General features: G+C 51.3%; 1 protein-coding gene and 1 non-coding gene across 3 annotated transcripts in view; one reads left to right on the top strand and one right to left on the bottom strand.

Moving 5' to 3' along the window:
• The window catches only part of RPS6KA2 (ribosomal protein S6 kinase A2), a 355,183-nt gene that overhangs the window by 80,727 nt on the left and 252,168 nt on the right, over nt 1-22,288 (top strand). The window lies entirely within an intron of this gene.
• On the bottom strand, nt 6,148-6,252 carry LOC125166863 (U6 spliceosomal RNA). Its single transcript, XR_007152572.1, has one exon. It is a non-coding gene; the product is annotated as a U6 spliceosomal RNA (small nuclear RNA).

Here is a 22,288-nt window from a genome sequence, read left to right as displayed (position 1 = left end):
TTCCTGGACATAGGATCGTGGGAGCACTGTGTGGAAGTCCGGGTGCCCCCGGGACGAACAGGCATGTGGATGTGCGACCGCCGTGAGGTCTTTGTGTCCCGGTGCCGACACTGAGGGTGGGGGCGACCCCGCCTTCTGCATCTGGTGGCACCAGCCGCTGGGGCAAGAAGGAAAATACTCACACTCGAATGTCTCGCCAAACCTCCCCTTTTCCCCTCTCCTTGGGCCCTGAAGGGAGGCGGGGCTGTGCGCTGACCGGGGGCCCAAGTCCTGCCTGATGTAGGCTGGCTTGTCGCTTGGGTCACGTGGGTGGGAACGGTAGCGGGGAGAAGGAAGGGAAGCCCCCGCAGCATCCATGTGCGGAGGGCGGCACACACGTCGGCCGGGTGAGCAGAACTGCGCACTCCCGTGTGTGTCCCGGTGTATTCAGGGCTCCCCGGGGGGCAGGGGAGGCTAACGAGCTCCCTGCAGAGTAAGCAGCTGAGTTGTTATAGCAGCGCAGCCCCCCCCCGCCCCCCGGATGTTCAGCTATGGGCGGAGTCGCACGTCTGCCCTATTGTACATTGCACACTCGTGGAGAAGGGTGACGTGGCCGAGCAGCCGGGGTCCGGAATACGCTGGGATGCAGGCGTGTTCGCTGTGCCGGCCAGGCACTCGGGGCCTGTTGTCTGTCCAGGGAGCTGTCCAGCAGCACGGCCTCCCCCCTCGGCCACGGAGTCCTCCTCGCCTGAGACCCCGTGGAGTTGGCTTGCACGGGCCGCCTCCCTCGTGGCCGTGGCTGTGTCCTCCCAGGGAGAGCACAAACCGCGAGGCTTCCCGGGTGAACCCTCCGCCCCATCGCAGGAGTGCGTCGCTAGAGAAACATGCAGACACACAGCAGTGGCAGTGGGAATGGCTCTTTCTCGTCCCCTTTTTATAACTGCTTTTGGGGAAAAACATGCGTTTTTTTCATGCCGGTTCTTTAGCTCTGCATAAACCCCTTGGGAAGCGCTCTGGCTGTCTTCTGGGCGGATGGTGTGGCCTCATTCCCGTGCTTTCGGGCTGACTGGCTCCTGCTTCATTCTGGAACTATCTCATCGTGTTGGGGCCCGCGTGTGTGTCCGGCCCCTCGGTGTGACATCCCCTGGGGCTTGTGCAGCAGTCGACATGATCGTGACAAAGCCCCCTCCACACGGAGCTGACGTTTTCTCACAGTTAGATAAGCCCTGTGAGTGGCGAGAACGTGTATGTGTGGGGCGGTGTAAGTGCCGCGGCAGGAAGGGGCCAGAGCGCCGGGAAGGGGGGTGAAGGGGGCAACGCTTTCCCATCAGGTGCTGCTGGCCAGCGCCCTCCCCCGCGAGCACCCGCAGACCCCAGGGTCGGTCAGGGCGGGTTGGATTCGCCTGATCCTTGTGGGCACACTCGGGGCGTGTGTGAGCAGTTCACCAGTCCCCAGCGCGTTGTTAGGAAGCCGAGGATTCTAATCGCCCTCGTTGGATTCCGTGGTGCTAGTTGGGGGCTAACTTCTCCGCTCGAGTGCCGCTTATAATTACGTGTTTTCCGTTTCCGGTTGGAAAGAATTAAATTTAGGAAAGTGCAAAAGAGGATCTGACGTTCAACATGCAACATTCGGACACAGCCCTCGCGTGTGCACCGTGTCACAGCGCCATCGGCACGTTGGCTTCAGGTCGCGTTGAAATCGAGCGGCGGTTCCCTTTGCCAACCTCAAGCCCCCGTCACCTGCCGCCAGCTTGAACTTGGGGTGTGATCGTCCCCCGTGACCGTGGGGCCCCTTGACCTGAGGCTGTTGTTTCTGTCACAAGCGCCCTCTGTGCGTTATGGAATCTGCGGTGTCTGAGCCGTGCTGTTTCAGTCACCTGACCCAGGTACGCGGGAAACCTCAGCACGCGGAGCCGATGGCTTCCCGGTCTGGTCCAAATGGCAGAACCCGGGGTTTTTCACAAATAACTGGGGTTATACCTGTGACCTAACAGTTGTGTTCAAGTAGTTCATTTGGGGATCCTTAAACCTAGTGGATTTCTTGCAGTTCCTGCTTATAAGTTGATCTGCTTCAAGTTTTCGCGTTGTAGCTTGAAGTGACTTAACAGATTTAGAACTGTTTAAATATGGAACGGCACCGTGCCAAATATCAAGGAAAAGAGGAAACGTTCAAATCGTTGAAGACGTGAATTTAGACAAGTTCAATGTGAATGACTCACTGCAGATGCTAAGCTTATCATGCGTTTTATAAATATCTGCTAACTCTTGTAAATTTTATTTCTAACGTTAGGGTGCTTTCCCCTCCTCTCTGCTTAAAAAATAGCTCTTCATTTTTTCTACAGTCTCCACTGTATTTGTGTGAGTCTGTTCACATTTCCAAACCTGTGTGTGTTTTTGCAAAACTCGTCCTGCAAACACACACATCGACGTGTCTGGGCTCCACACACCTGTTGTGGGAGGCTCGGAAACGTCTCCTGAGAACCACTGGCCGGAAGGAGACGGTAACTGCTAATGCCTTTGGATATTTTCTTGCTGGTGGATTCCATTGCCGGAATTAAACAGTTCTCCACCAGGACGTTCCTTTTGAAACTCCACGGGTGGGTGCCTCATGCGTTCTGTGTGAAAGTTTGGTATCTTTGCAGCAGATCTCATTGTATCCAATTATGCAGATTTTTTTTAATGTTTATTTATTTTTGAGAGAGAGAGAGGGAGACAGAGTGTGAGTTGGGGGGGGGGGGGGCTTGGGAGCAGAGAGAGAGGGAGACGCAGAATCCAAAGTGGGCTCCAGGCCCCGAGCTGTCAGCACAGAGCCCGACGCGGGGCTCAAACCCACAGACCGTGAGATCGTGACGTGAGCCGAAGTCAGATGCTTAACCGACTGAGCCACCCAGGCGCCCCCTGATTTTTTTTTTAACCCAAGGAAGTCACATATTCTTCACCTGTAAAATGGCACCAGTACTAGTAACTACTTCTAGGGCTTATAGGGACGATGGAATTAATTAGTGAAGCTTGAAAAACAAATATGCCAAGTTGTCAGGCAGCCCCTGTCTCCAAAGCACCATGAAAGACCTCGCACTTGCTGCGGGTGCTGGTCTCTAACCACGGGGCGGGGGGGGGGGGGGGGTCCCTGTGTGTCTAAGGGCTGTCTTAGAGTTCACACTGCTGTGCTCTTAAATGACCTCGGCATCTGGCCTCTCCTTGCTCCCTCCTCAGTCCTCCTCCAAAGCCAGGGTCCCCTCGCTCTCTGCTCCGCTGTCTTCTAGCAGGAAGTAATGCAAGGTATGTGCCTGCGGGGTTGAGCTAGGGAATTTGCTGGAAGGGTTTCTAAAATGTGGCTGGACTTCCTCCCAAAACAGTGGCTTTTAGGATTGTCGAGTTATAACTTCTCTTTCTGTCATTTTATTTATAATACATCGACTCTTGCGACGACTAAACATAAACTGGAAGTAACCTAAATGTACATTAATGCAGGATTGGAATATTCAACAATAAAATAGACATTCAAACGTTAATCGATAAGGAAAAAAGTCCACGTATGAAATGCAAACAGTAAAGTAATTAAAGGGGCGGGCGCCTTGGGGTCTCAGTCAGTTGAGCGTCCGACTTCGGCTCAGATCACGATCTCGCGGTCCGTGAGTTCGAGCCCTGGGTCGGGCTCTGTGCTGACAGCTCAGAGCCTGGAGCCTGCAGCCTGCTTCGGATTCTGTGTCTCCCTCTCTCTCTGCCCCTCCCCCGCTCATGCTCTGTCTCTCTCAAAAATAAATAAACATTGGTTAAAAATAAGTGTTATGTATGCCTAAAATTCCAGGACATAAAAGACAATGTCAAAAGTGACCTCTCTATGAGTGATGGCTTTACAGATTATTTTTATTTTACTTCATACACTTTTCTGTATTTTTAAATTCTTTTTAGTGAGAAATAGTGGGTTTTTTCATAATCAGAAAAATGAGGTTATTTCTGTTCACGACAAAATTAACCACTATTGTATATCAAAGGAGATTTGAGGTTAATTTGGGGGTTCGTCCAACTAGGAATATACTATATTTCTTGTGACTCTATTTGCCCTATGCCCGCCCCCCTCCCCCCCGCCGACCTAAATTTTCCGAGAATAGAGGCACGTCTTTTTATCTGTAAGTCGAATCAGCTCTTACGGTGCGCATCAGCTCGCTGGGGCTAGAGGGGTGTTGTGATCGATGCCCTCGGGTAGCTCATCCTCTAGCCAGGGCCAGTGGCTCCGAAAACTTAGCGGTAGAGCAGCAAGGGTAAGTTCAGGGTGGCCGGAGACAGACACACTTGCGCGAAAGTACAGAGGCAGGATCGCCACTTCTAGGCGGGGGGTGGTAGGCCAGGACATTTCCAGGGCCGGGTGGTCTTTGGACCGTATAATGAAAGGTGGGCGTATTCGCTTCCTTTGCCACGTAACGCATTTTTCTGAACCCGAGCGGCGTAAAATGAGGCACACCTGTTCTCTCGAAGCTTCTGTGGGCCAGGAATCTGGACCCCAAGCTTCAGGGTCCCCACGGGCGCAGTGTAGGTGTCGGCCCTGTCGGGGCTCTCCAGAGACTCCGCTGGGGAAGGACCTGCTTCCTGCTTCACTTGGCTGCGGGCCGTTAGACCACAGGCCCCTGTTCCTTCTCGCCGTTAGCTGGAGCCCGCCCTCCGTGCCTTGACATCCGAGCGTCCCCAGCACAGCGGCTTGCTCTGTCAGAGGAGGCCGTAGATGGCTAGCGAGACGGAAGTTGGTCTCTTGCCACCTCATTGCAGAAGTGACACGCGATCATTGTTGCCATATCCTGTGGGTTTGAAGCAAGACGCCAGGTCCAGCTCGCACTCACGGAGAGGGCTGGTGCAAGGGGACAGATGTCCGGAGGTGTGTTCGCTGAGGGCCACCTCAAGGGCTGCCTGCCGCACGGGGGGTTGCCGTGTAGATGTGGGGGTGGGGGCGGGGACCCAGGAGTAGCTGAGCAAAAGCAAGAAATGGGGAATCCTAATTTTAGAGATGTGACCCTCCTCCCAGTCTGTGCCAAGAAAGGACATCCCTTTTTAGCACCTTGTTTTTCCTTCCTCAGGAGGTGTAAGGACAGATTTTTCTCTATTCTTTGCCCCGTTCTCCAGATGTCGGGACCAATGCTGAGCTTCTGGTAATAGTTAAAGTCATAGGAGCACAGCCTCTCTGCCCCGAGATGCTGCGGGGAGAGCATCTTCCAAGCTCACAACTGTGAGTGAGTCCTTTACGTCAGGGCTCAGACCAGGGACCCGACGCAGGGGACGAGCCTGGTGTCAGCGTGTGTGGCTGGGACGAGCCCCTCACTCAGTGTCTGTCTCTGCAACTTTAAAGGAGTCAACGTTTTCTATGTGAGAAAGCCCACTCCGCTTTTCAGTGGATAATTTGCAGAGCGGAAGTCCGGAATTCTCTTGAATACCGGTGGTGCACGCGGCTATCTATGCAGGGTCCTCACTGCCTGCAGGATGCTGATTATAAGGTCTGAGGTCTGAGTCATCTCACAAGGCATCTGGAGACACGCACCGAGGAATCTAAGGGGTAATTAAGCACTTTGCGGAGTAAAGAGCACACTGCAGGTACCTACCAATTATTACACCCGGCTGTGGCGGGCGGGGGTGAAGGGTCACGGTCGAGCGTGGTTTATTAGGTAATGAGAGGCTGACAGCTTTGAAGGTCTGTTTGTTCCTACATAATTATATACAAGGGCAGCCCAGCTTTGTAGATGAAGCACAGTGTGAACACTATTCAGCAAGTGAGAGGAAATGACCTGAAAATTTTGTATCTTCTAGGGATTTCTAGAACCTTCCTTCACATAAGTGGCAAGGAATGTCACACCTTTATGGGTATTCGTCCTTTCTCCCGTGTGAACACACGCAGGTCTGTGAGCCCTTCCCGCGTCCAACCAAGCTGACCATCCACAGAAGGTGTGCAGGGATTGGAGGGCCGGTAGGGGGTGAACCCGGTAAGCCTCGGAGAAACAAGGCTGCTGGTTTTCTTAATTTTATCTTATTTTTTATTTTTTAAAACTTACATCCAAATTAGTTAGCATCTAGTGCAACGATGATTTCAGGAGTAGATTCCTTAGTGCCCCTCCCCCATTTAGCCCATCCCCCCTCCCGCAACCCCTCCCGTAATCCTCAAGTTTGTTCTCCAGATTTAAGAGTCAAAAATACGGAAGCTTCACGAACTTGCGCGTCATCCTTGTGCAGGGACCATGCTAATCTCCTCTGCATCGTTCCAATTTTAGTATAGGTGCTGACAAAGAGCAGAACAAGGCTGCTGTTTTGACAGAATAAACTGTGGACGGTATTTTAGAGCTTTTGGGGTTTTGTGGATCTTGGAGCGGATTTTTTTGTGGCCAGGAGAAATTTCTGAGTGGTCTTGACCTCCCCCACCGCCGGCAACCTTGACGTCGGATAAATCTTGGATACATTTTGCTGGAGAAATGGAAAGAACTTCGGGGAAAAGAGCAGGGAAAACATCACAGAGGCCAGCGGGGGGCAGACGTCACATTCTAACGTGCAAGCCACCCGGGGTGGGGGGGGTGTGCAAGCAGCTCACAGGCACCATGTGCTCTTACCATGCGGGTCGATTTCACGGGACTCTAGAAAATCTCAACAGGGGCTTCGTAGTAGCATTCAGGAAACAGGACAGAATGACTCGGTGGACCGGATGTGTTTTGGGACAAGGGACTTCAGCTCTGCCTTGGAAGATGTGAAGCACGAATGCCTTCTGCTCCGTGAGCCTCGAGGATTTTCCAAGGGAAGAACAGAGATGAGATCGCGCACGTAGATTCAATTCCCAAACTATTTGCCTGTGTTCGGTCTTCATTCAGAGATAGGCAGCTGGAAGGTGGAGGGTTCGGTGTCTGTTGATGAGTCTGGCAGTTGGAGAGAGTTTTACCGTGAACTTTACCTTTTGGGAACCTGCATAACACGTTGTTATTGTTGTTGTTTTTAAGTTTTTTTTTTTTTTTAATTTTTTTTTTCAACATTTATTTATTTTTGGGACAGAGAGAGACAGAGCATGAACGGGGGAGGGGCAGAGAGAGAGGGAGACACAGAATCGGAAACAGGCTCCAGGCTCCGGGCCATCAGCCCAGAGCCTGACGCGGGGCTCGAACTCACGGACCGCGAGATCGTGACCTGGCTGAAGTCGGACGCTTAACCGACTGCGCCACCCAGGCACCCCAAGTTTATTTGTTTTTGAGAGAGACGGCGCAAGTGCGGGAGGGGCAGAGAGAGGAAGAGAGAAAATCCCACGCAGGCTCCGCGCTGTCTGCACAGAGCCCGACGGGGGGACTCGAACTCGCAAACCGTGAGATCATGACCTGAGCTGACGTCGGACACTTAGCTGACAGACCCCATGACGTGTTTTTAACAAAACCATCAGTACACTGTCCAGCCGGATGCAGCGTGTGCGCGTAAATCAGACATGTCTCTGCTTCTGTCCCCCTGAGCTTTCCGGAGCGCTCGGATGTAGCCTTAGCTCATCGACGGTGGCGTTTTATCAACTCTCTGACCTGTAGACATTCACAGCGTTTTGGTCCTATTGTTAGCTTGCTTTGCAAATTGTTGCCATACTCTGTGCGCCTGTGGCGTGTCCCTGGAAGCCGGGCTGCTGGAGAGGGAAGAACTATCATTTCCAGCTTCGCTTATGCCGCCGAAGCGTCTCCCAGGCGAATAAGTGACTTCTCCGCCGTCTTTCAGGTTTGCTGGGAATTTAGTCCGAGGTTGTCTTACTGTGAGTCACGACTTGGAAAGTGGATCTGAAATAGCACAAGGACATAGGCGCAGAGCTTCGTAATCCATACGCTGAGACTCCCCTCCGTCTGTATAATGGTTTACTGGTTGCGGTAACAAGGGATGAGCACTTTCCAAATCGGTGGTATTTTATCGTTCTGCGCGTGGGAAGTCTGTTATGGGAAAGGTGAGTTTGCCTAATCCTTCATGAGACAAATTTATAAAATATTTAACTGCCCCTGAAGGAGAAATTGCCTTAGAAATAAAACACGGCTCTGCTTAGGGCTGGCTCAGCATCCACGGACTCGGGTGTGCCGCAGCCTGGCGTGTGTGGTGACAGGTGCCGCATCGCGGGGACAGTAAACCTGCATATTGTTCTCGCGCTGCTGTCTGGCCCCCGTACCTGTGTGTGAACTCGGGAGGTCTCTTGATGCTCTTCCGGAATAATGGCTGAGTATTTTCCTTGGCACGTGAAAGAACCGATGGCTGGAACTTCCCGAGGACACGAGACCGCGAGCCGCTGCGCGTGAGCAGAGGGGTTACGCCCTCCTGAAGCGTAAGGGGTCAGTGCCGTAGCTCATGACCCGTGTTTCTTTCCAAGAGTCTGAGTATCTCTTTTCCACCCAAGCAGATGGTGCTTAGGGAGGAAACCTCGTGTTTGTAATCCTCCCCGGTCTAAACACTCCAGAAGGTCCACGCCTGCTAACAGGAAGCAGAAAACTAGAGGGCAAGACGGGTCGCGTTCTGCCCAGGCCTGTTGTGAACCAGTAGCCCCTCTCTGTCCTGCGTGGGCCGCTGTGGGCACCGCTCCCCCGTGCCTGCAGCAGTCACCCCGACACACTGAGGCCACTGGGGACTTCTGAACACAGGACCGCGGCTCCCGCGTTGGAGAAAGAGCGATCACCTCGGGTCCTGTCTCCCTCTGACGAGTGGATCTTTGCCCTGACAGCCTGCACCTGCTCGCGGCAGCCTCCAAGGGTGGGGCCCTCCCCCTGTTTGGGGCCGACACCCCCTCTCGCGGCAGCTTCACCCCCGCCCCGACAGCATCCCGGAACCCTTACCTTGTGCACTTCGCCCTCTCCCCTGAGTGCCGGTGCCCCCCACTCGGCCCACGGACTCGCTCCGGTCCTCTCTCACAAGGAAACCCAGGAGCTTTCCTTTGGCCGCGGACTCCCTCCTGAGGCCTGCCCACCTCCCCTCTCCTAAGCAGCAAGGGTATGATATGAAGGACATACATCCACGCTGCAAGGTGACGTCAGAATTACGGTACGAGCAGACCCGGGGGCTGAGGGCAGGACGAGAACAGCCATGGGCTGGTGCCCACAGCTCCTACCGTGGGGCCCCTGCGTCTTTTGGGAATGCGTGTGTCCTCACCTTGTCTACTCCTGAGTTCCCTAGATGTCAGTGCAAGAGAACACTCCAGGCATTTCCGTCTCCAAGCAGTACAGCGATCCAGGTGAGCCAAGCTGCTCTTGTTACTGGCTTGGTAGACCTCGCTCCCTGGGGTCCGTAAAGCGGGTTATCAGACGCTAGGAACAGTACAATCACCTCTGCCCTGCAGCCTGATGCCGCAGATGTCCGCGGACTTTTCCTTCAACAAGCTGAGAACGTCACGGCCAAGTATCATTTGGTGTAGAATCCTCGAGGCCCAGACTGACACAGGGCGGTCTGGCTGGGCCAGGAGCGCTCGCTGACCCCTCTCCTGCCCCCAGACACATGAAAGCCCCATGGAGGAGGGTCCTGAACCCCCAGAGAGAGAGAGGTGACATTTGGGGAATGTCTAGGGTACATTTTCTGGGGAGAAGACCGCAGGCTTTCATATGCTGCTGACTTGTCCGGAACAATGTTTGAGGCGTGTTAGGTGACTGAGTTCAGGGTTATGTGTCTGAAAGATCCCAGGGAAGCAGAACTTATCTAAAATGAGAGCCAGCTGACTCCCTACCACCGCTCCGGGGTACAGGATTGACCTGAGAAGTGAGGGCCCAGCCAAGGACGTGTACCTGGGATTCCTCAAGGCTTTGTTCTGGCCAACCACTGCCCCTGCCTTCAGGGTTCATGTCTAGCATCGTGTCTTCTGGAAGAGGCTCCTGAGGCCTCCCATTGTACCTGTCCCCTCTGCACTGAACAGTTTGGAGGCGTCCCCATGATCCACCTGTTTCCCTGGACAGCAGTCCCCACAAAGGGGGCACTGTTCTTAATTCCTGGTGAATATTCAGTGGTCTGGAACATAGAATGGTGATGCTTGCTGAATGGCGTCAGGATTGGGGGCTCCTTTTCAAGCTGTGACAGCTTCTAAGGCAAGGTGAAATGATTCCTGGCTTCCCTGAGCCAGGGCTCATGGTGCTTCGCGGCCGTCCCGTCCCGCCAGGGGGCCAGCCCCTGGTGAGCTTGGTCCAGGAGGCCCGGTGACTGACCAGCTGTCTCCTGGGTGGCCGGTGGCCTCTGAACGCTGGATCCCGTGGAACCGCTTTGGAGTGCACTCCTCTTTCTGAGAGCACCGTATCCCGATGGGGAGGACTACTCCTAAGAATGTTTTTTCCCATTTGGATATTTTAGAGGAGGTCATCAAACGGTACAGGAATTTCGGAAAAATTCAACAAGGTGTGAGGTTCCTAGCGTCTAGTTTGATATGTTAATATTTTGGCTTTTTTTTTTTTTTTGTCTTTCTTTTTTGTAGTAAAACCAAAAGAGAAAGAAAAAAAATGAAATTCTGCAAAAAAAAGTATTTTGACTTTAGTATTTCTAGTCCTTTCCCGCCTCCACAGCCGTGGCTAATAAGACTTTGGTACAATGCCTTCCCCTCCACTTTTGTGCTTTTTGTTAAGAGTACGTGTGTATTTTTTTTATTTTTTTTTATTTTTGGGACAGAGAGAGACAGAGTATGAACGGGGGAGGGGCAGAGAGAGAGGGAGACACAGAATCGGAAACAGGCTCCAGGCTCCGAGCCATCAGCCCAGAGCCCGACGCGGGGCTCGAACTCACGGACCGCGAGATCGTGACCTGGCTGAAGTCGGACGCTTAACCGACTGCGCCACCCAGGCGCCCCGAGTATGTGTGTATTAAAAAATAATATACAGAATAGCTTTGTGTAGCTTAAAATTTATGTAATGAAAAAACTGAAACCACGACGCCTGTCATTCTGCAGGTTGTGTGTTTCACCCCACGTTGTCGCTTAGATTTTCCACGTCTGTGGTTTCAGTCCTCTCAGCGTTCCAGCCTGGGACTATTTCCTGTTTGTTTTCAACACCCAACGTGTGGCTCCTCCCGTCCCTTCTCCCTCCCCGTGTGCCTAGAATGGGAATCTCAGAGTAACAGGGCGTTTTCAACTTTACCAGGGGTTCCCGGCCTTCTGTCCTAAGGCTTCTTAGTACAACTGTCTCCTGGGCCCAGAAACCACTATTGATTGATTGGTTCCCAGTAGATTTTAGAAACAGATAGTGTGTTTGTGTGGGATGCGCAGTGCCCGTCCGCATCTCCCCCCCCCCTCCCTGAGGCCATCCCCCTTCCCCTCAGCAGGCAGGGGGCCCGTCCCAGCCATCACCCCACCCGGGAGCCAACCTGTGCTGGGTGGTGTGGCCGGAGGTGGGGGCAGGGAGCCCATCCACGAGAGCAGGTCAGAGGTGATGCTTAGCTCAGCTGGAGCCAGACAGCTCAAGGTTGCTCTAACACCAGGGGTGGGAGAGTGGCCTGGCTGGCAGCAGCCCACTGGCTGGTGGACCCTTTAAGAAGGTCTGCATGGGAGAGTCAGGCAGGGAAGGGGAGGAAGGGGAGCAGGGTGGAGAGCAAAGGAAATTGGACTGATAGAACTATTTGTGTATTTTTTTAGAGGGAGCATGAGCAGGGGAGAGACAGAGAGGGAGAGAGAGAGAATCCCAAGCAGGTTGCACGCTGTCAGCAAAGAACCCATGTGGGGCTCGAACTCATGAAACCCTGAGATATTGACCTGAGCTGAAACTGAGCGTCACATACTCAACCGACTGAGCCACCCAGGCGCCCCGATGATGGAACTTTTTAAGTCAGGTTTCAAAAACGATTATTTCACGTCTGTATTAGTTTGCTAGGACTGCCGTAATAGAGTCCCCCCTGATGGTGGCTTACGCGTCAGACATTAATTTGTCACGGTCCTGGGGGCGGGGGGTCCAAGATCAGGTGTGGGTGAAATCCCAGCGTGGCCGCTTCAGAGGCCGTGAACCTGCTTCAGGCTTCCCTGCTGGCTCACGTGGTTTGCTAGCTGCCCTCGGGGTTCCTTGGCCCGTGGCACCAACACTCCGATTTCCATCTTTGATGGCATCCCCCCTGTGTGTGTGTGTCTGTGTCCACATCTCCCCTTTGTACAGGGGCACCAGTCACATTGGATGAAGGTCCCCCCCCACCCCCCCGCCGATGACCTCATTCCAACTTGATCATCTGCAAAGAACCCTATTTCCAAAGAAGGTGACATTCTGAGATTATGGGGTGAGGACTTGGGCATCCTTGGTGGCAGGGGACACAAGCATTTTCTTCCTCTGGAAGCTGGCTTGGAAAACATCTGTGCGGTTCAGGACACGAACGTTCTCTCCACTCTGCTGTGTGGTCTGATTCTCCTCCAACTGGATACGCTCAGGGATGCATTCCGCCTGGACTGCATTGATTGTGAGCAGCCTGTCTGGCTAGTCGGTCGAGAAGGAGGGATTAGAAAGTTCTAATAACTTTTTTTTTTTAATCTCCAGAAAAAACTTCTCTGTATTCTTTTTTTTTTTTTTTTTTTTGTAGATTGTATTAGAAATGACATGGAAAACAATGGCGGGTGACTTTGCTGTCCCTCTCATGGTGTTAGAGTAAGCGCGTCCCTCTAGGCCCTGCCTTTGGTTCCGCATCTCCTGGGCGGACAGCGGTCAAGTAAATAGCACAGCGCGCTCAGGGCCAGCCGGCGGGAAGGCCCTGCAAGAGTCAGGAGAGGAGGACCCGTTAGGAGCACCATCCACACCAGGCACGCGAAGGGCGTCCGCGTTTCATCGGATTTTGTTCATTTTTCTTGCAGTCTTCAGGTCTTTGTCTATGTGCTTATTAAAGGGCAGATCACGAAGTAAATGCTACCAGGTAAACCAAACTAAGCTAACGAGGGGTGCAGAGAGAGTAGGTCCCTTCAAGTTTAAGAAATACCAAGGTCAGTGCGCTAGAATAATGGTTTCCGAGACCGTGGGGCAACCACAGACTTGTCTGCGATGGACCTCATCTCCAGGCTCGCGTTCCCGCTCTGGCTTCATTAGTCGTGTAGAAGAAAGAACTGTAATCTGTAAGCCCAGACGAGGCAATTTTGGAAATGAGGAAGGAACACGTGGTGTTGATCCCGCTGGAAAATCCACACAGTTTCCAGCTTCCTCTGGTTGGAGTCAGTTTGGACCATAGGGGGTTTCTAAACATTTTTTTTGTAAGTTAAAAAAATTTTTTTATTATTTTTTTCATGAGAGAGAGAGAGCGCGTGCGTGCGAGAGGGCTCACACAGGCGGGAAAGGGGACGGAGGGAGAGAGAGAATCCCAAGCAGGGTCCATGCCCAGGGCAGAGCCCGATGTGGGGCTCGATCCCAGGACCCTGAGATCTCGACCTGAGCTCATATCAAAAGCTAGACACTCAACCAACTGAGCCACCCAGGCGCCCCCATGGGGGGTTTCTTTAAGACACCCTGGGAGCCCTTGCATTCAGGATCCCGAGCATTACCCACATCCTGTGGCATCAAGAGACTTGGATGAGTGACCAAGCTTGGGAATGGCGCCTGGAGCTGCCCGCTAGACCCTCCCTTCCTGACCCTCCCCTAACACTCGGCTTCGGAAGCCAATGTCTGGTCTCCTGTTTTCAGTTTTGTAGCTGCTGTTTTTCCAGGCTCTGACAATTCCTGACGTTTTTCCTGACAAACAGCCGTGGGGTTCCTCCCCCACCCACCCTGGAACCCAGAGTTGTCACAGGAGCAGCCCTGCCACCTGCGTGTCCCAGCCTGCACGGCAGACGGTGGTGGGAGCCCCGACTTGCAGCCTCCGACACTACTAACGGTCATTCAGTAGGTTTTCGTCATACAGACAGTCTCCTGGTTGTCGAGTCCTTGGAAGCCTGCTCTCCCGAGACCCGGAGCTCCCACTGAAGACCAGATGACCCAGGGCGCATCGCCCGTGTCCCCAGCCAATACTTGGCTGCAGGAAAGGAATCAAAGGCTTGAGAGAGTAACAATTTTAAAAACCGTCACTCAAAGAACAAAGATAATTAAAATTCTTTTAATGAGAAGAAATCAGAAGAACTCAAGTTTTCTCAGTCAAAATGAGAACCTGTTCCGGGCGAGTCATAGGATCAGTCTGGTCCTCTTCCACCTGCCGTGGCAAAAACGGGGTGCCCGAGGGGTTTTCTCGTCACAACTGGCCAAATGCCTGTGTGTTTGCTCACTGCCTTTGTTTCTGTGTGCTAGCTTCCTCCCTCAATGGTTTCTCACAATTCTCCAACGTGTATTGCTTGGAAGCTATCTTAGTGGAAAGCGTGAGCCGTGGCCAAGACCAATAAAGGTTCAAGGACGCTGTAGCACACGGGGAAGCCACCGGCATGGTGGTGAGGAGGGTTCCTGGCCCCCGGCGTTGTAAAAAAAAATCACGGTTTGGAAACTGGAAGGCTTTGCTGTGCCGAATTGCTTGAGGTGCCTGCACAAAACACGATTAAGTGTGTCGTGTGTGGGTCCAGAGGATCGAGCAGGAATAGACGTGGAGAAGGGGAAGGAGGAAAGGAGGGAAGCATGTCAGTTTCCAGGCAGGGTTTCAGCGCAACGGTTGGAGCCACCCACTTCTAGTGCTTTCTCTGAACAACAGGTAGCCCACTGGTACTTGGGAAGGCCTATCAAAGGGGGCTTTGTGCCCAAAAACTCTCTAGGGGCGCTTGGGTGGCTCAGTCGGTTAAGCGCCCAACTCTTTATCTCAGCTCAAATCACGATTTCTCGGTGCGTGGTTCAAGCCCCACATCTGGCTCTGCGCCGACAGTGCGGAGCCTGCTTGGGAGTCTCTCTCTCTCAAATAAATAAACATTAAAAAACAAAACTGTCTAGATGGCCTCTGTGTCCCTTCCAATCCTGAGATTTCCATGCAGACATGGCAGATTTTACTCTTGTTAAAAATAATGAGAACTTCACTTGAAATGCCCTAAAACCCCGGGGGAAAATATACAGACTAACGTAGAGATCGCTTCCTTTAAAAATGCAACCTTTCGGCCTGATTCTATCACGTTCCCATTGGTTTCTTCACATCACTATTCTTGAGAGTTTTTGATGTGCAATCAGTTTAGGTGTTTATGTTGCTGATTTCCTGTGCCAAATGTTTACCTTTGAACGGCTGATCTTTTTTATCCCCTCAGCTTTGTGGAGATGTAGTTGACGCGCAGTAATCATGTAAGTTTAAGGCATACAGCGTGCTGATTCGACACAACGATCACCACCATGGTATTAACTGCCGTCTCTATCCCATTACATAATTACCATTTTTCTGTGTGTGTGTGTGGTGAGAACACTTAAGATCTACTCGCTTAGCATCTTTCAAGTGTATAATACGCTATTATTAACTATAATCACTATGCTGTACGTCTGACCCCCAGAACTTGTTCATGCACCAATTTACATTCCCACCAACAGTTCATGAGGGTTGCCTTTTCTTCACATCCTCACCCGCACTTGTGATCTCTTGTCTTTGAAAAAAATTTTTTTAATGTTTATTCATTTTTGAGAGATAGAGAGAGACAGAGTCTGAGCAGGGGGAGGGTCAGAGGGAGAGGGAGACACAGAATCCGAAGCAGGCTCCGGGCTCCGAGCTGTCGGCACAGAGCCCGACGCGGGGCTCGAACTCACAGACCGCGAGATCGTGACCCGAGCCAAAGTCAGACGCTTAACCAATTGAATTACCCAGGCACCCCGGTGATCACTTGTTTTGACAGGTGTGAGGTGGTATCTCAGTGTGGTTTGGATTTGCGTTTCCCTGGTGATGAGTGATGTTGAGCATCTTTTCATGTACCTCGTGGCCATCTGGATGCCTTCTTTGGAAGAATGTCTATTCAGTTCCTCTGCCCGTTTGTTAATTGGATTGTTTAGTTTTTGTTGTCGTTGGGTTGTAGGAGTTCCTTACACTTGGATAGTGTAGGATTCCATCGGCTGCCTTTCCATTGTGTGGATTGCTTCTTCCGCCGCGCGGAAACTTGAGCGTGATGTCGTCCCGCTTCCTAATTTGTGCTTTTGTTGCTTGTGGTTTCAGTGTCCTAGCCAAGAAATCGTCGCCAAGACCAAAGTCAAGGAGCTTTCCCCTGTTTTCTGTTAGGAGTTTTACGGTTTCACTGCTTCCGTTTATGCCTCTAATCCATTTCAAGTTATTTGATTATAATGGTGTAAGATAGGGGTCTAATTTCACCCTCCTGCGTGTGGATCTCCAGTGTCCCCAGCACCACCTGTGGAAGAGACCTTCCTTCCCTTTTGGTTGTGTCTTGAAGGACTAATCTTGTCTGCGATTTACTTCTAATCTCGTTTGGCACGTTCAGAAAGTCGCTTACCTCTGATAGCAGGCAGACCTCGTGTTTATATTTCATCTGCCCCTCGGTAGGCTTCAGAAAGAAGAGTGATCGGTGGTGATGCTGCATCAGGTTCAATATTTCGGGAATGAAGCATCCTGTAAAGTTAGTCCGGCCCAACCTGTATCTTTGATGCCTGTGTTACAAATCTTAGCATCATTTTTCAGCTAGAGAGCTTTTCCTTTCGAATAGCAGTGCTTGTCTGTGTTTATAAACGTAGAGCCTGCACGAGAAAAGAGAAACCGTTGTCTTCGCCGTTACCTAACGTGGGTCCCACTCGTCCAGGATCTGGCAGTCTGACAGCCTGTCCATTCAGGGTCTTTGTCTTGTAGCGATGGGGCGGCTGCGTAGGGCAAAGTCAGTGGAAAACAACAGGGAAGCTGCCGGAAAGAGTCGTTTGGCCGGACTTTCATTTCCCGAGCCCTTGGCGGTTGAGTTGAGCCACCCCTGTATCTCACATCCATTGAGAGCGGGCCCAGATGATGGTTACGAGTCCTACTCTGGTCCTCTGACAGCACCTCTGGGACAGCGGCCGGAGAGGAGGCTCATCTCGAAGTATTTCAGAGACATTTGAGGCCGAATGAATGAGACCCACTCAAGGGACACGTGCCATCTGCCTTGTCTGCCGCCCGATCAGCCCGATTGTGTGTCCCGCCACGCCGTGCACGTGCACGCACACGCGCATCCACCGAGCAAGTGCTGGGACCCCGCTTCTCACCCACGTCTCCGCCCCTGTGCCCGGAGGGGGTCTGCCTTCTCCCGTCCTGCCTTTCCTTCGTCCCTTCCCTCTGTGAGACCCTTTCCCCATTTAACTCTCCCTTCTGATGTAAGGTGCTTAGCCCTACAGGAGCAGGACTGTTGGATTCTGTGGGTGAATAAAAGCTTGACACATAAGTGGGCATTTATATAAAAGCAAACCCTGACGTCTCTGTGCGGACCCTGGAGTAGCCGGACAGACAAGTGCACGGTCCACCCCTCCAAGTTCGGTATGTTCGTAGTCCGTCTTCACTCAGAGCTGAGCTTCCGGACTTTGGAAACACGCACTTTCGTGGAGGGTAGACTTCTCTCATCGGGCTCCACCTTCACTGTTAGACTGATTGCTGGCACATTTTAAAATGCTTTTTGTGTTTAAAACGTTTTTATGGTTAAAAGGTTTATGTGTTTTTCTTTCATTGACAGTCAGACGTAAAAGGCAGTTTAGCATCTTGTCAACATCTACGTCTTAAGAAAGCGGAAACAATTTTTGCTAAGTGCTGGGATATTGAAGCAAAACGTCCAGAATAGGCAAATCTATAGAAATAAAGTAAATTCGTGTCTTCCACCATTGATCTTTAAAATTAAATGCAAGTTTGAATATTTTTCTTTCGAAGTAAAAGATTCTTTTTTGGGGCGCCTGGGTGGCGCAGTCGGTTAAGCGTCCGACTTCAGCCAGGTCACGATCTCGCGGTCCGTGAGTTCGAGCCCCGCGTCGGGCTCTGGGCTGATGGCTCAGAGCCTGGAGCCTGTTTCCGATTCTGTGTCTCCCTCTCTCTCTGCCCCTCCCCCGTTCCTGCTCTGTCTCTCTCTGTCCCAAAAATAAATAAACGTTGAAAAAAAAAAAGATTCTTTTTTAAGGATATACATAATTTTAATGTTTATTTATTTATTTTGAGAGAGAGAGAGAGAGCAGGGGAGGGGCAGAGAGAGAAGGAGGGAGAGGGATCCCAAGCAGGCTCCAAGCTGTCGGCGCAGAGCCCGACGTGGGGCTCGATCTCACGGACTGTGAGATCGTGACTTGAGCCGAAACCAAGAGTCAGACACTGAACTGACTGAGCCCCCCAGGCGCCCCATGGATGTATAAGATTTCTTAAGTCATAGTTTGAATTATGGGGTTATCTTGTCATTTTCAGTCATAAGTTTCAACAGGGGGTAATTGTTTATCTTAATATATTAGAAACAAAGAGTTAAAAATCAGTTCTAGAATTTGGGACATTACAGCACACGCAGATTTTTCAAGGGTAATGTTTTATAGAGAAAACATCATGTGGCCAAGCAGAGGAGAGGATTTAAATGTGGAGCCAAGGTCTACCTTCAAGGACAAGATTCTGAGACATTTAAATACAGGAGAAATCAGGTCGTGGAGTGATAGTAATCTTTGTTTTGAAAGCTTTATTTATTTTTAATATTTATTTTCTTAAGTGGGTTCCACGCCCAACGTGGGGCTTGAACTCATGACCCTGAGATCAAAGTCAGGTGTTCTACCGATTGAGCTGGCCAGGTGCTCCAAAGTTCTTTTTCTTTGAGTTCAGCAAGCCAAGGGGTCCTTGGAAAAGCCAGGGGAAAAAGAAAACATAGAGTCTACTTAGATATAGAGCCAAAGGCAAATGACTGTGGGGGTTTTGTGACAGGAGAGGGTGTAAACGCCACCAGTGTTAAGCATGTAAAATAACATCAGACACCGAAAAGGCAGAAGAGAAGGTGGGAGTCTGTGCCTATTTCCTCAACGCCCAGATCACTGAGCCTGTAGAGAGGATGTCAGTTTGATAAAATCAAGGGTACAGGTATTGAATTACTAGAAAATGAAATATTGTAATTTAAGAAGCCAGAACCAAAATGACACGGAGAAGTGAGCGAACAAGTTCATCTTTCGTGGTGTGTTATTAAGGGAGCCTGTGCAAAGCGGATGAGTCAAGGAATAGAAGTTTCCGTTTATCATAAAGCTCTTCATTAAACCAAGCTGCGGACGGCTCAACGCGATGAAAACACACAAAACGCAAAACTGAGAAACGGGGCCGAATGGCAAAAGGTAGGAAGCAAAGGAAACCAGAAAACCGGAAACATGGTAAGTATGGCACCAAAACTGAGCCCCAGCAGAGTTTTCACGTCACACAATACACGTGGCGAACACACGTGAAAAATAATTCTCAGGTTGAGTCAGAGCAAAACTACTCTTCCTGTACGTGGCCTGAGGGGATCTCTGAAAATGGCTCCCTCTCCCCTGGACCCGGAAAACCCCACAAAGTCATGCAGATCAAGAGGTTGAGATCTTAAAAAATTTTTTTTTTTTTAATTTTTTTTTTCAACGTTTATTTATTTTTGGGACAGAGAGAGACAGAGCATGAACGGGCGAGGGGCAGAGAGAGGGAGACACAGAAACGGAAACAGGCTCCAGGCTCTGAGCCATCAGCCCAGAGCCTGACGCGGGGCTCGAACTCACGGACCGCGAGATCGTGACCTGGCTGAAGTCGGACGCTTAACCGACTGCGCCACCCAGGCGCCCCCAAAATTTTTTTTTTAACCTTTGTTTATTTTTGAGACAGAAACAGAGCATGAACGGGGGAGGGTCAGAGAGAGGGAGACACAGAATCTGAAACAGACTCTAGGCTCTGAGCTGTCAGCACAGAGCCCGACGCGGGGTTCGAACCCACAGACTGTGAGATCCTGACCTGAGCTGAAGTCGGACGCTTAACCGACTGAGCCACCCAGGGTGCCCCTGACTTTTTAAAAAAAGATTCATTTAGTTTTTAAATTTACATCCAAATTAACATATAGTACAACAGTGATTGCAACAGTAGGTTCCTTAATGCCCCTTCCCCATTTAGCCCATCCCCCCTCCGGCAACCCTGTGTGTTCTCCATATTTCAGAGTCTCTTCTGTTTTGTCCCCCTCCCTGTTTTTATATTGTTTTTGCCTCCCTTCCCTTGTGTTCATCCGTCCTGTGTCTTAAAGTCCTCATATGAGTGAAGTCATGTGATCTTTGTCTTTGTCTAATTTGTCATTGATCTTTGTCTTTCTCTAATTTCGCTTAGCATAATACCCTCCATTTCCATGGAGTTGCAAGTGGCAAATTTCATTCTTTTTGATTGCCGAGTAATACTCCGTTGGATGTGTATACCACATCTTTATCCATTCATCCGTCGATGGACATTTGGGCTCTTTCCATACTTTTGGCTACGGTTGATAGTGCTTCGTGTTGAACTTGAGAACCTGAGTGAAACTGTCCAGGCCACCCGGGCTGTGCGTACAGGGATGGCCACCAAGTATGAGAAGCAGGTCACTTTGCAGAAGCAATGTGTGCCATTCTGTGGCTACAGTGGTAGAGCTGGCCACACAGAGGGGCTGGGCGCAGGGTTGGTGGCCAAAAGGAGTCCTGATTTTTTACTGCACGTGCTTCAAAAATGCACGGAGTGATGCTGAGCTTAAGGGGTTAGACACAGACTCTTGGTCATTGAGCACATCCAGGTGAGCAAAACCCCCAAGATGTGGTGCAGAACTTACAGGGCTCATGGTCGGACTCACCCATGCGTGAGCTGCCCTGCCACATGGAGACGCTCCCAGGGCAGATTGTTCCGGAACCAGGAGAGGAGGTTGCACAGAAGAAAGAGATATCCCAGAAGGAACTGAAGAAACGAAAACGTACGATCCGGGAGTAAATTCTGCATAAAATAAAGGCAAATAAAAGTAAATAAAAAACAAAATAAAGCAAAAAAAAAACCCCAAAACCAAAAAAATAAGTAAAACCTACCTATTTATATGAAAAATTGCACCGTATCTGTGAAAGGTTGACTATGAAGTCTGGACTAAAAGGATTTCAAAAAAGGAAGCGGCTTATAGCATGAAAACAAACCGGGCGAAGTTCAAGAAACGAGCATTAAATATGTTCACTGTGACCGTGACAGAGCGCTTTGGAGAGAAGCCGTCCCGTCCCGGGACCATACTCCAAACAGCAGCACGTAAGCTCGCGAAACAAAGCTGCAGACGACCCAGGAGAAGAGCCACAAAGCGAGGAAATCTTGCCTCGCCCCCGGTGGGTTATGATGACTCTGACACCGTCCCCTCCGGAGTCAGAGCCGCGTGCACTGCCTGTGCCCGGGCCCAGGGCACGGCTGGACTCAAGTCCCAGCAGGACGGTGGGGAGAACATCGGGGCCGTACGTCTCGAGTGTTGCACCGTGGTCGGAGAATAGGGTCTGAACAGATTCTACTTTTAGGAAGTGACGGAGTTCTTCTTTGGAGAAAAAGCACATGTTTGTGACATGTTTTATGGATACCGGAAAGGGAGGTCTAATTTCAGGGTGTGGGTCTCTCTCTCTCTGTCTCTCTTCATGTGCATAGCACACGCGTGTATATGCATGAGGAATGCACGTATGTGCCCACGGGGCACCTCATTTGGGCCTCAAGACGTAGTGCTTTAGTTTATCAGAACAACGTGCAGATCCCGCTTTGAGCCAGGCTCACAGCTCCTGGGCCGTAGAATCAGCCTCAACCCGGGAGGCTTGGCCGAGGCCCATCCGCCCTAACTCACCTCTGCCCTAACGCACCTCTGGTTTTTCTTACAACTTTATCTGGACCCTACTCAGTCCCCTTCATACTGGTCACCTTTGGGGGACCTGGGTGGCTCAGTCGGTCAAGCGTCCGACTTCGGCTCAGGTCATGATCTCGTGGTCTGTGATTTCGAGCCCCGCGTCGGGCTCTGTGCTGACAGCTCGGAGCCCAGAACCTGCTTCGGATTCTGTGTCTCCCTCGCTCTCTGCCCTTCCCCCACTCACACTCTGTCTCTCTCTCTCCTTCAAAAATAAATATTAAAAAAAATTATACTGGTCACCTTTACAGAGCACTTCTGTCATATCCCCCTGGAGATACAGGCCCCAAACCTTGCAGTCAGCTTAGAGGTGTTCCCGGGGAGCCAAGCACAGGGATGATTCGTGCTGGCGTCACGGAGAGCCGTGAGGAGTCACGTGGGCCCACAGAGGTGGAGGGTGCTCAAAAGAGAGTAGCTGGAATTATTCCGGGACGGTAGAGCGGGATGGAATTCCTGAACTGAAGGTAAGGGGCTCGCTCCTGTCGAAACGGGGGGAAGCACAGAAGGAAACTCTGAGCAGACCGAAGAAGGCCAGGTCTCCAGAAGGGACGCCCTGTGCTTTGCTCCGAGAAGCAGAGCATCACCCGTTTTGGAGGATGAGATAAAGGAAACGAAAAAGTTTTCCACCTACGACGGACGTCAGCAGTCCTATCCGAAGGGCGT

Source organism: Prionailurus viverrinus, chromosome B2 (genome assembly GCF_022837055.1).
Source record: "Prionailurus viverrinus isolate Anna chromosome B2, UM_Priviv_1.0, whole genome shotgun sequence".
NCBI lineage: Eukaryota > Metazoa > Chordata > Mammalia > Carnivora > Felidae > Prionailurus > Prionailurus viverrinus.
The sequence above is the reverse complement of the archived record's forward strand: the minus strand, read 5'-3'. Positions and strand labels throughout refer to the sequence as shown.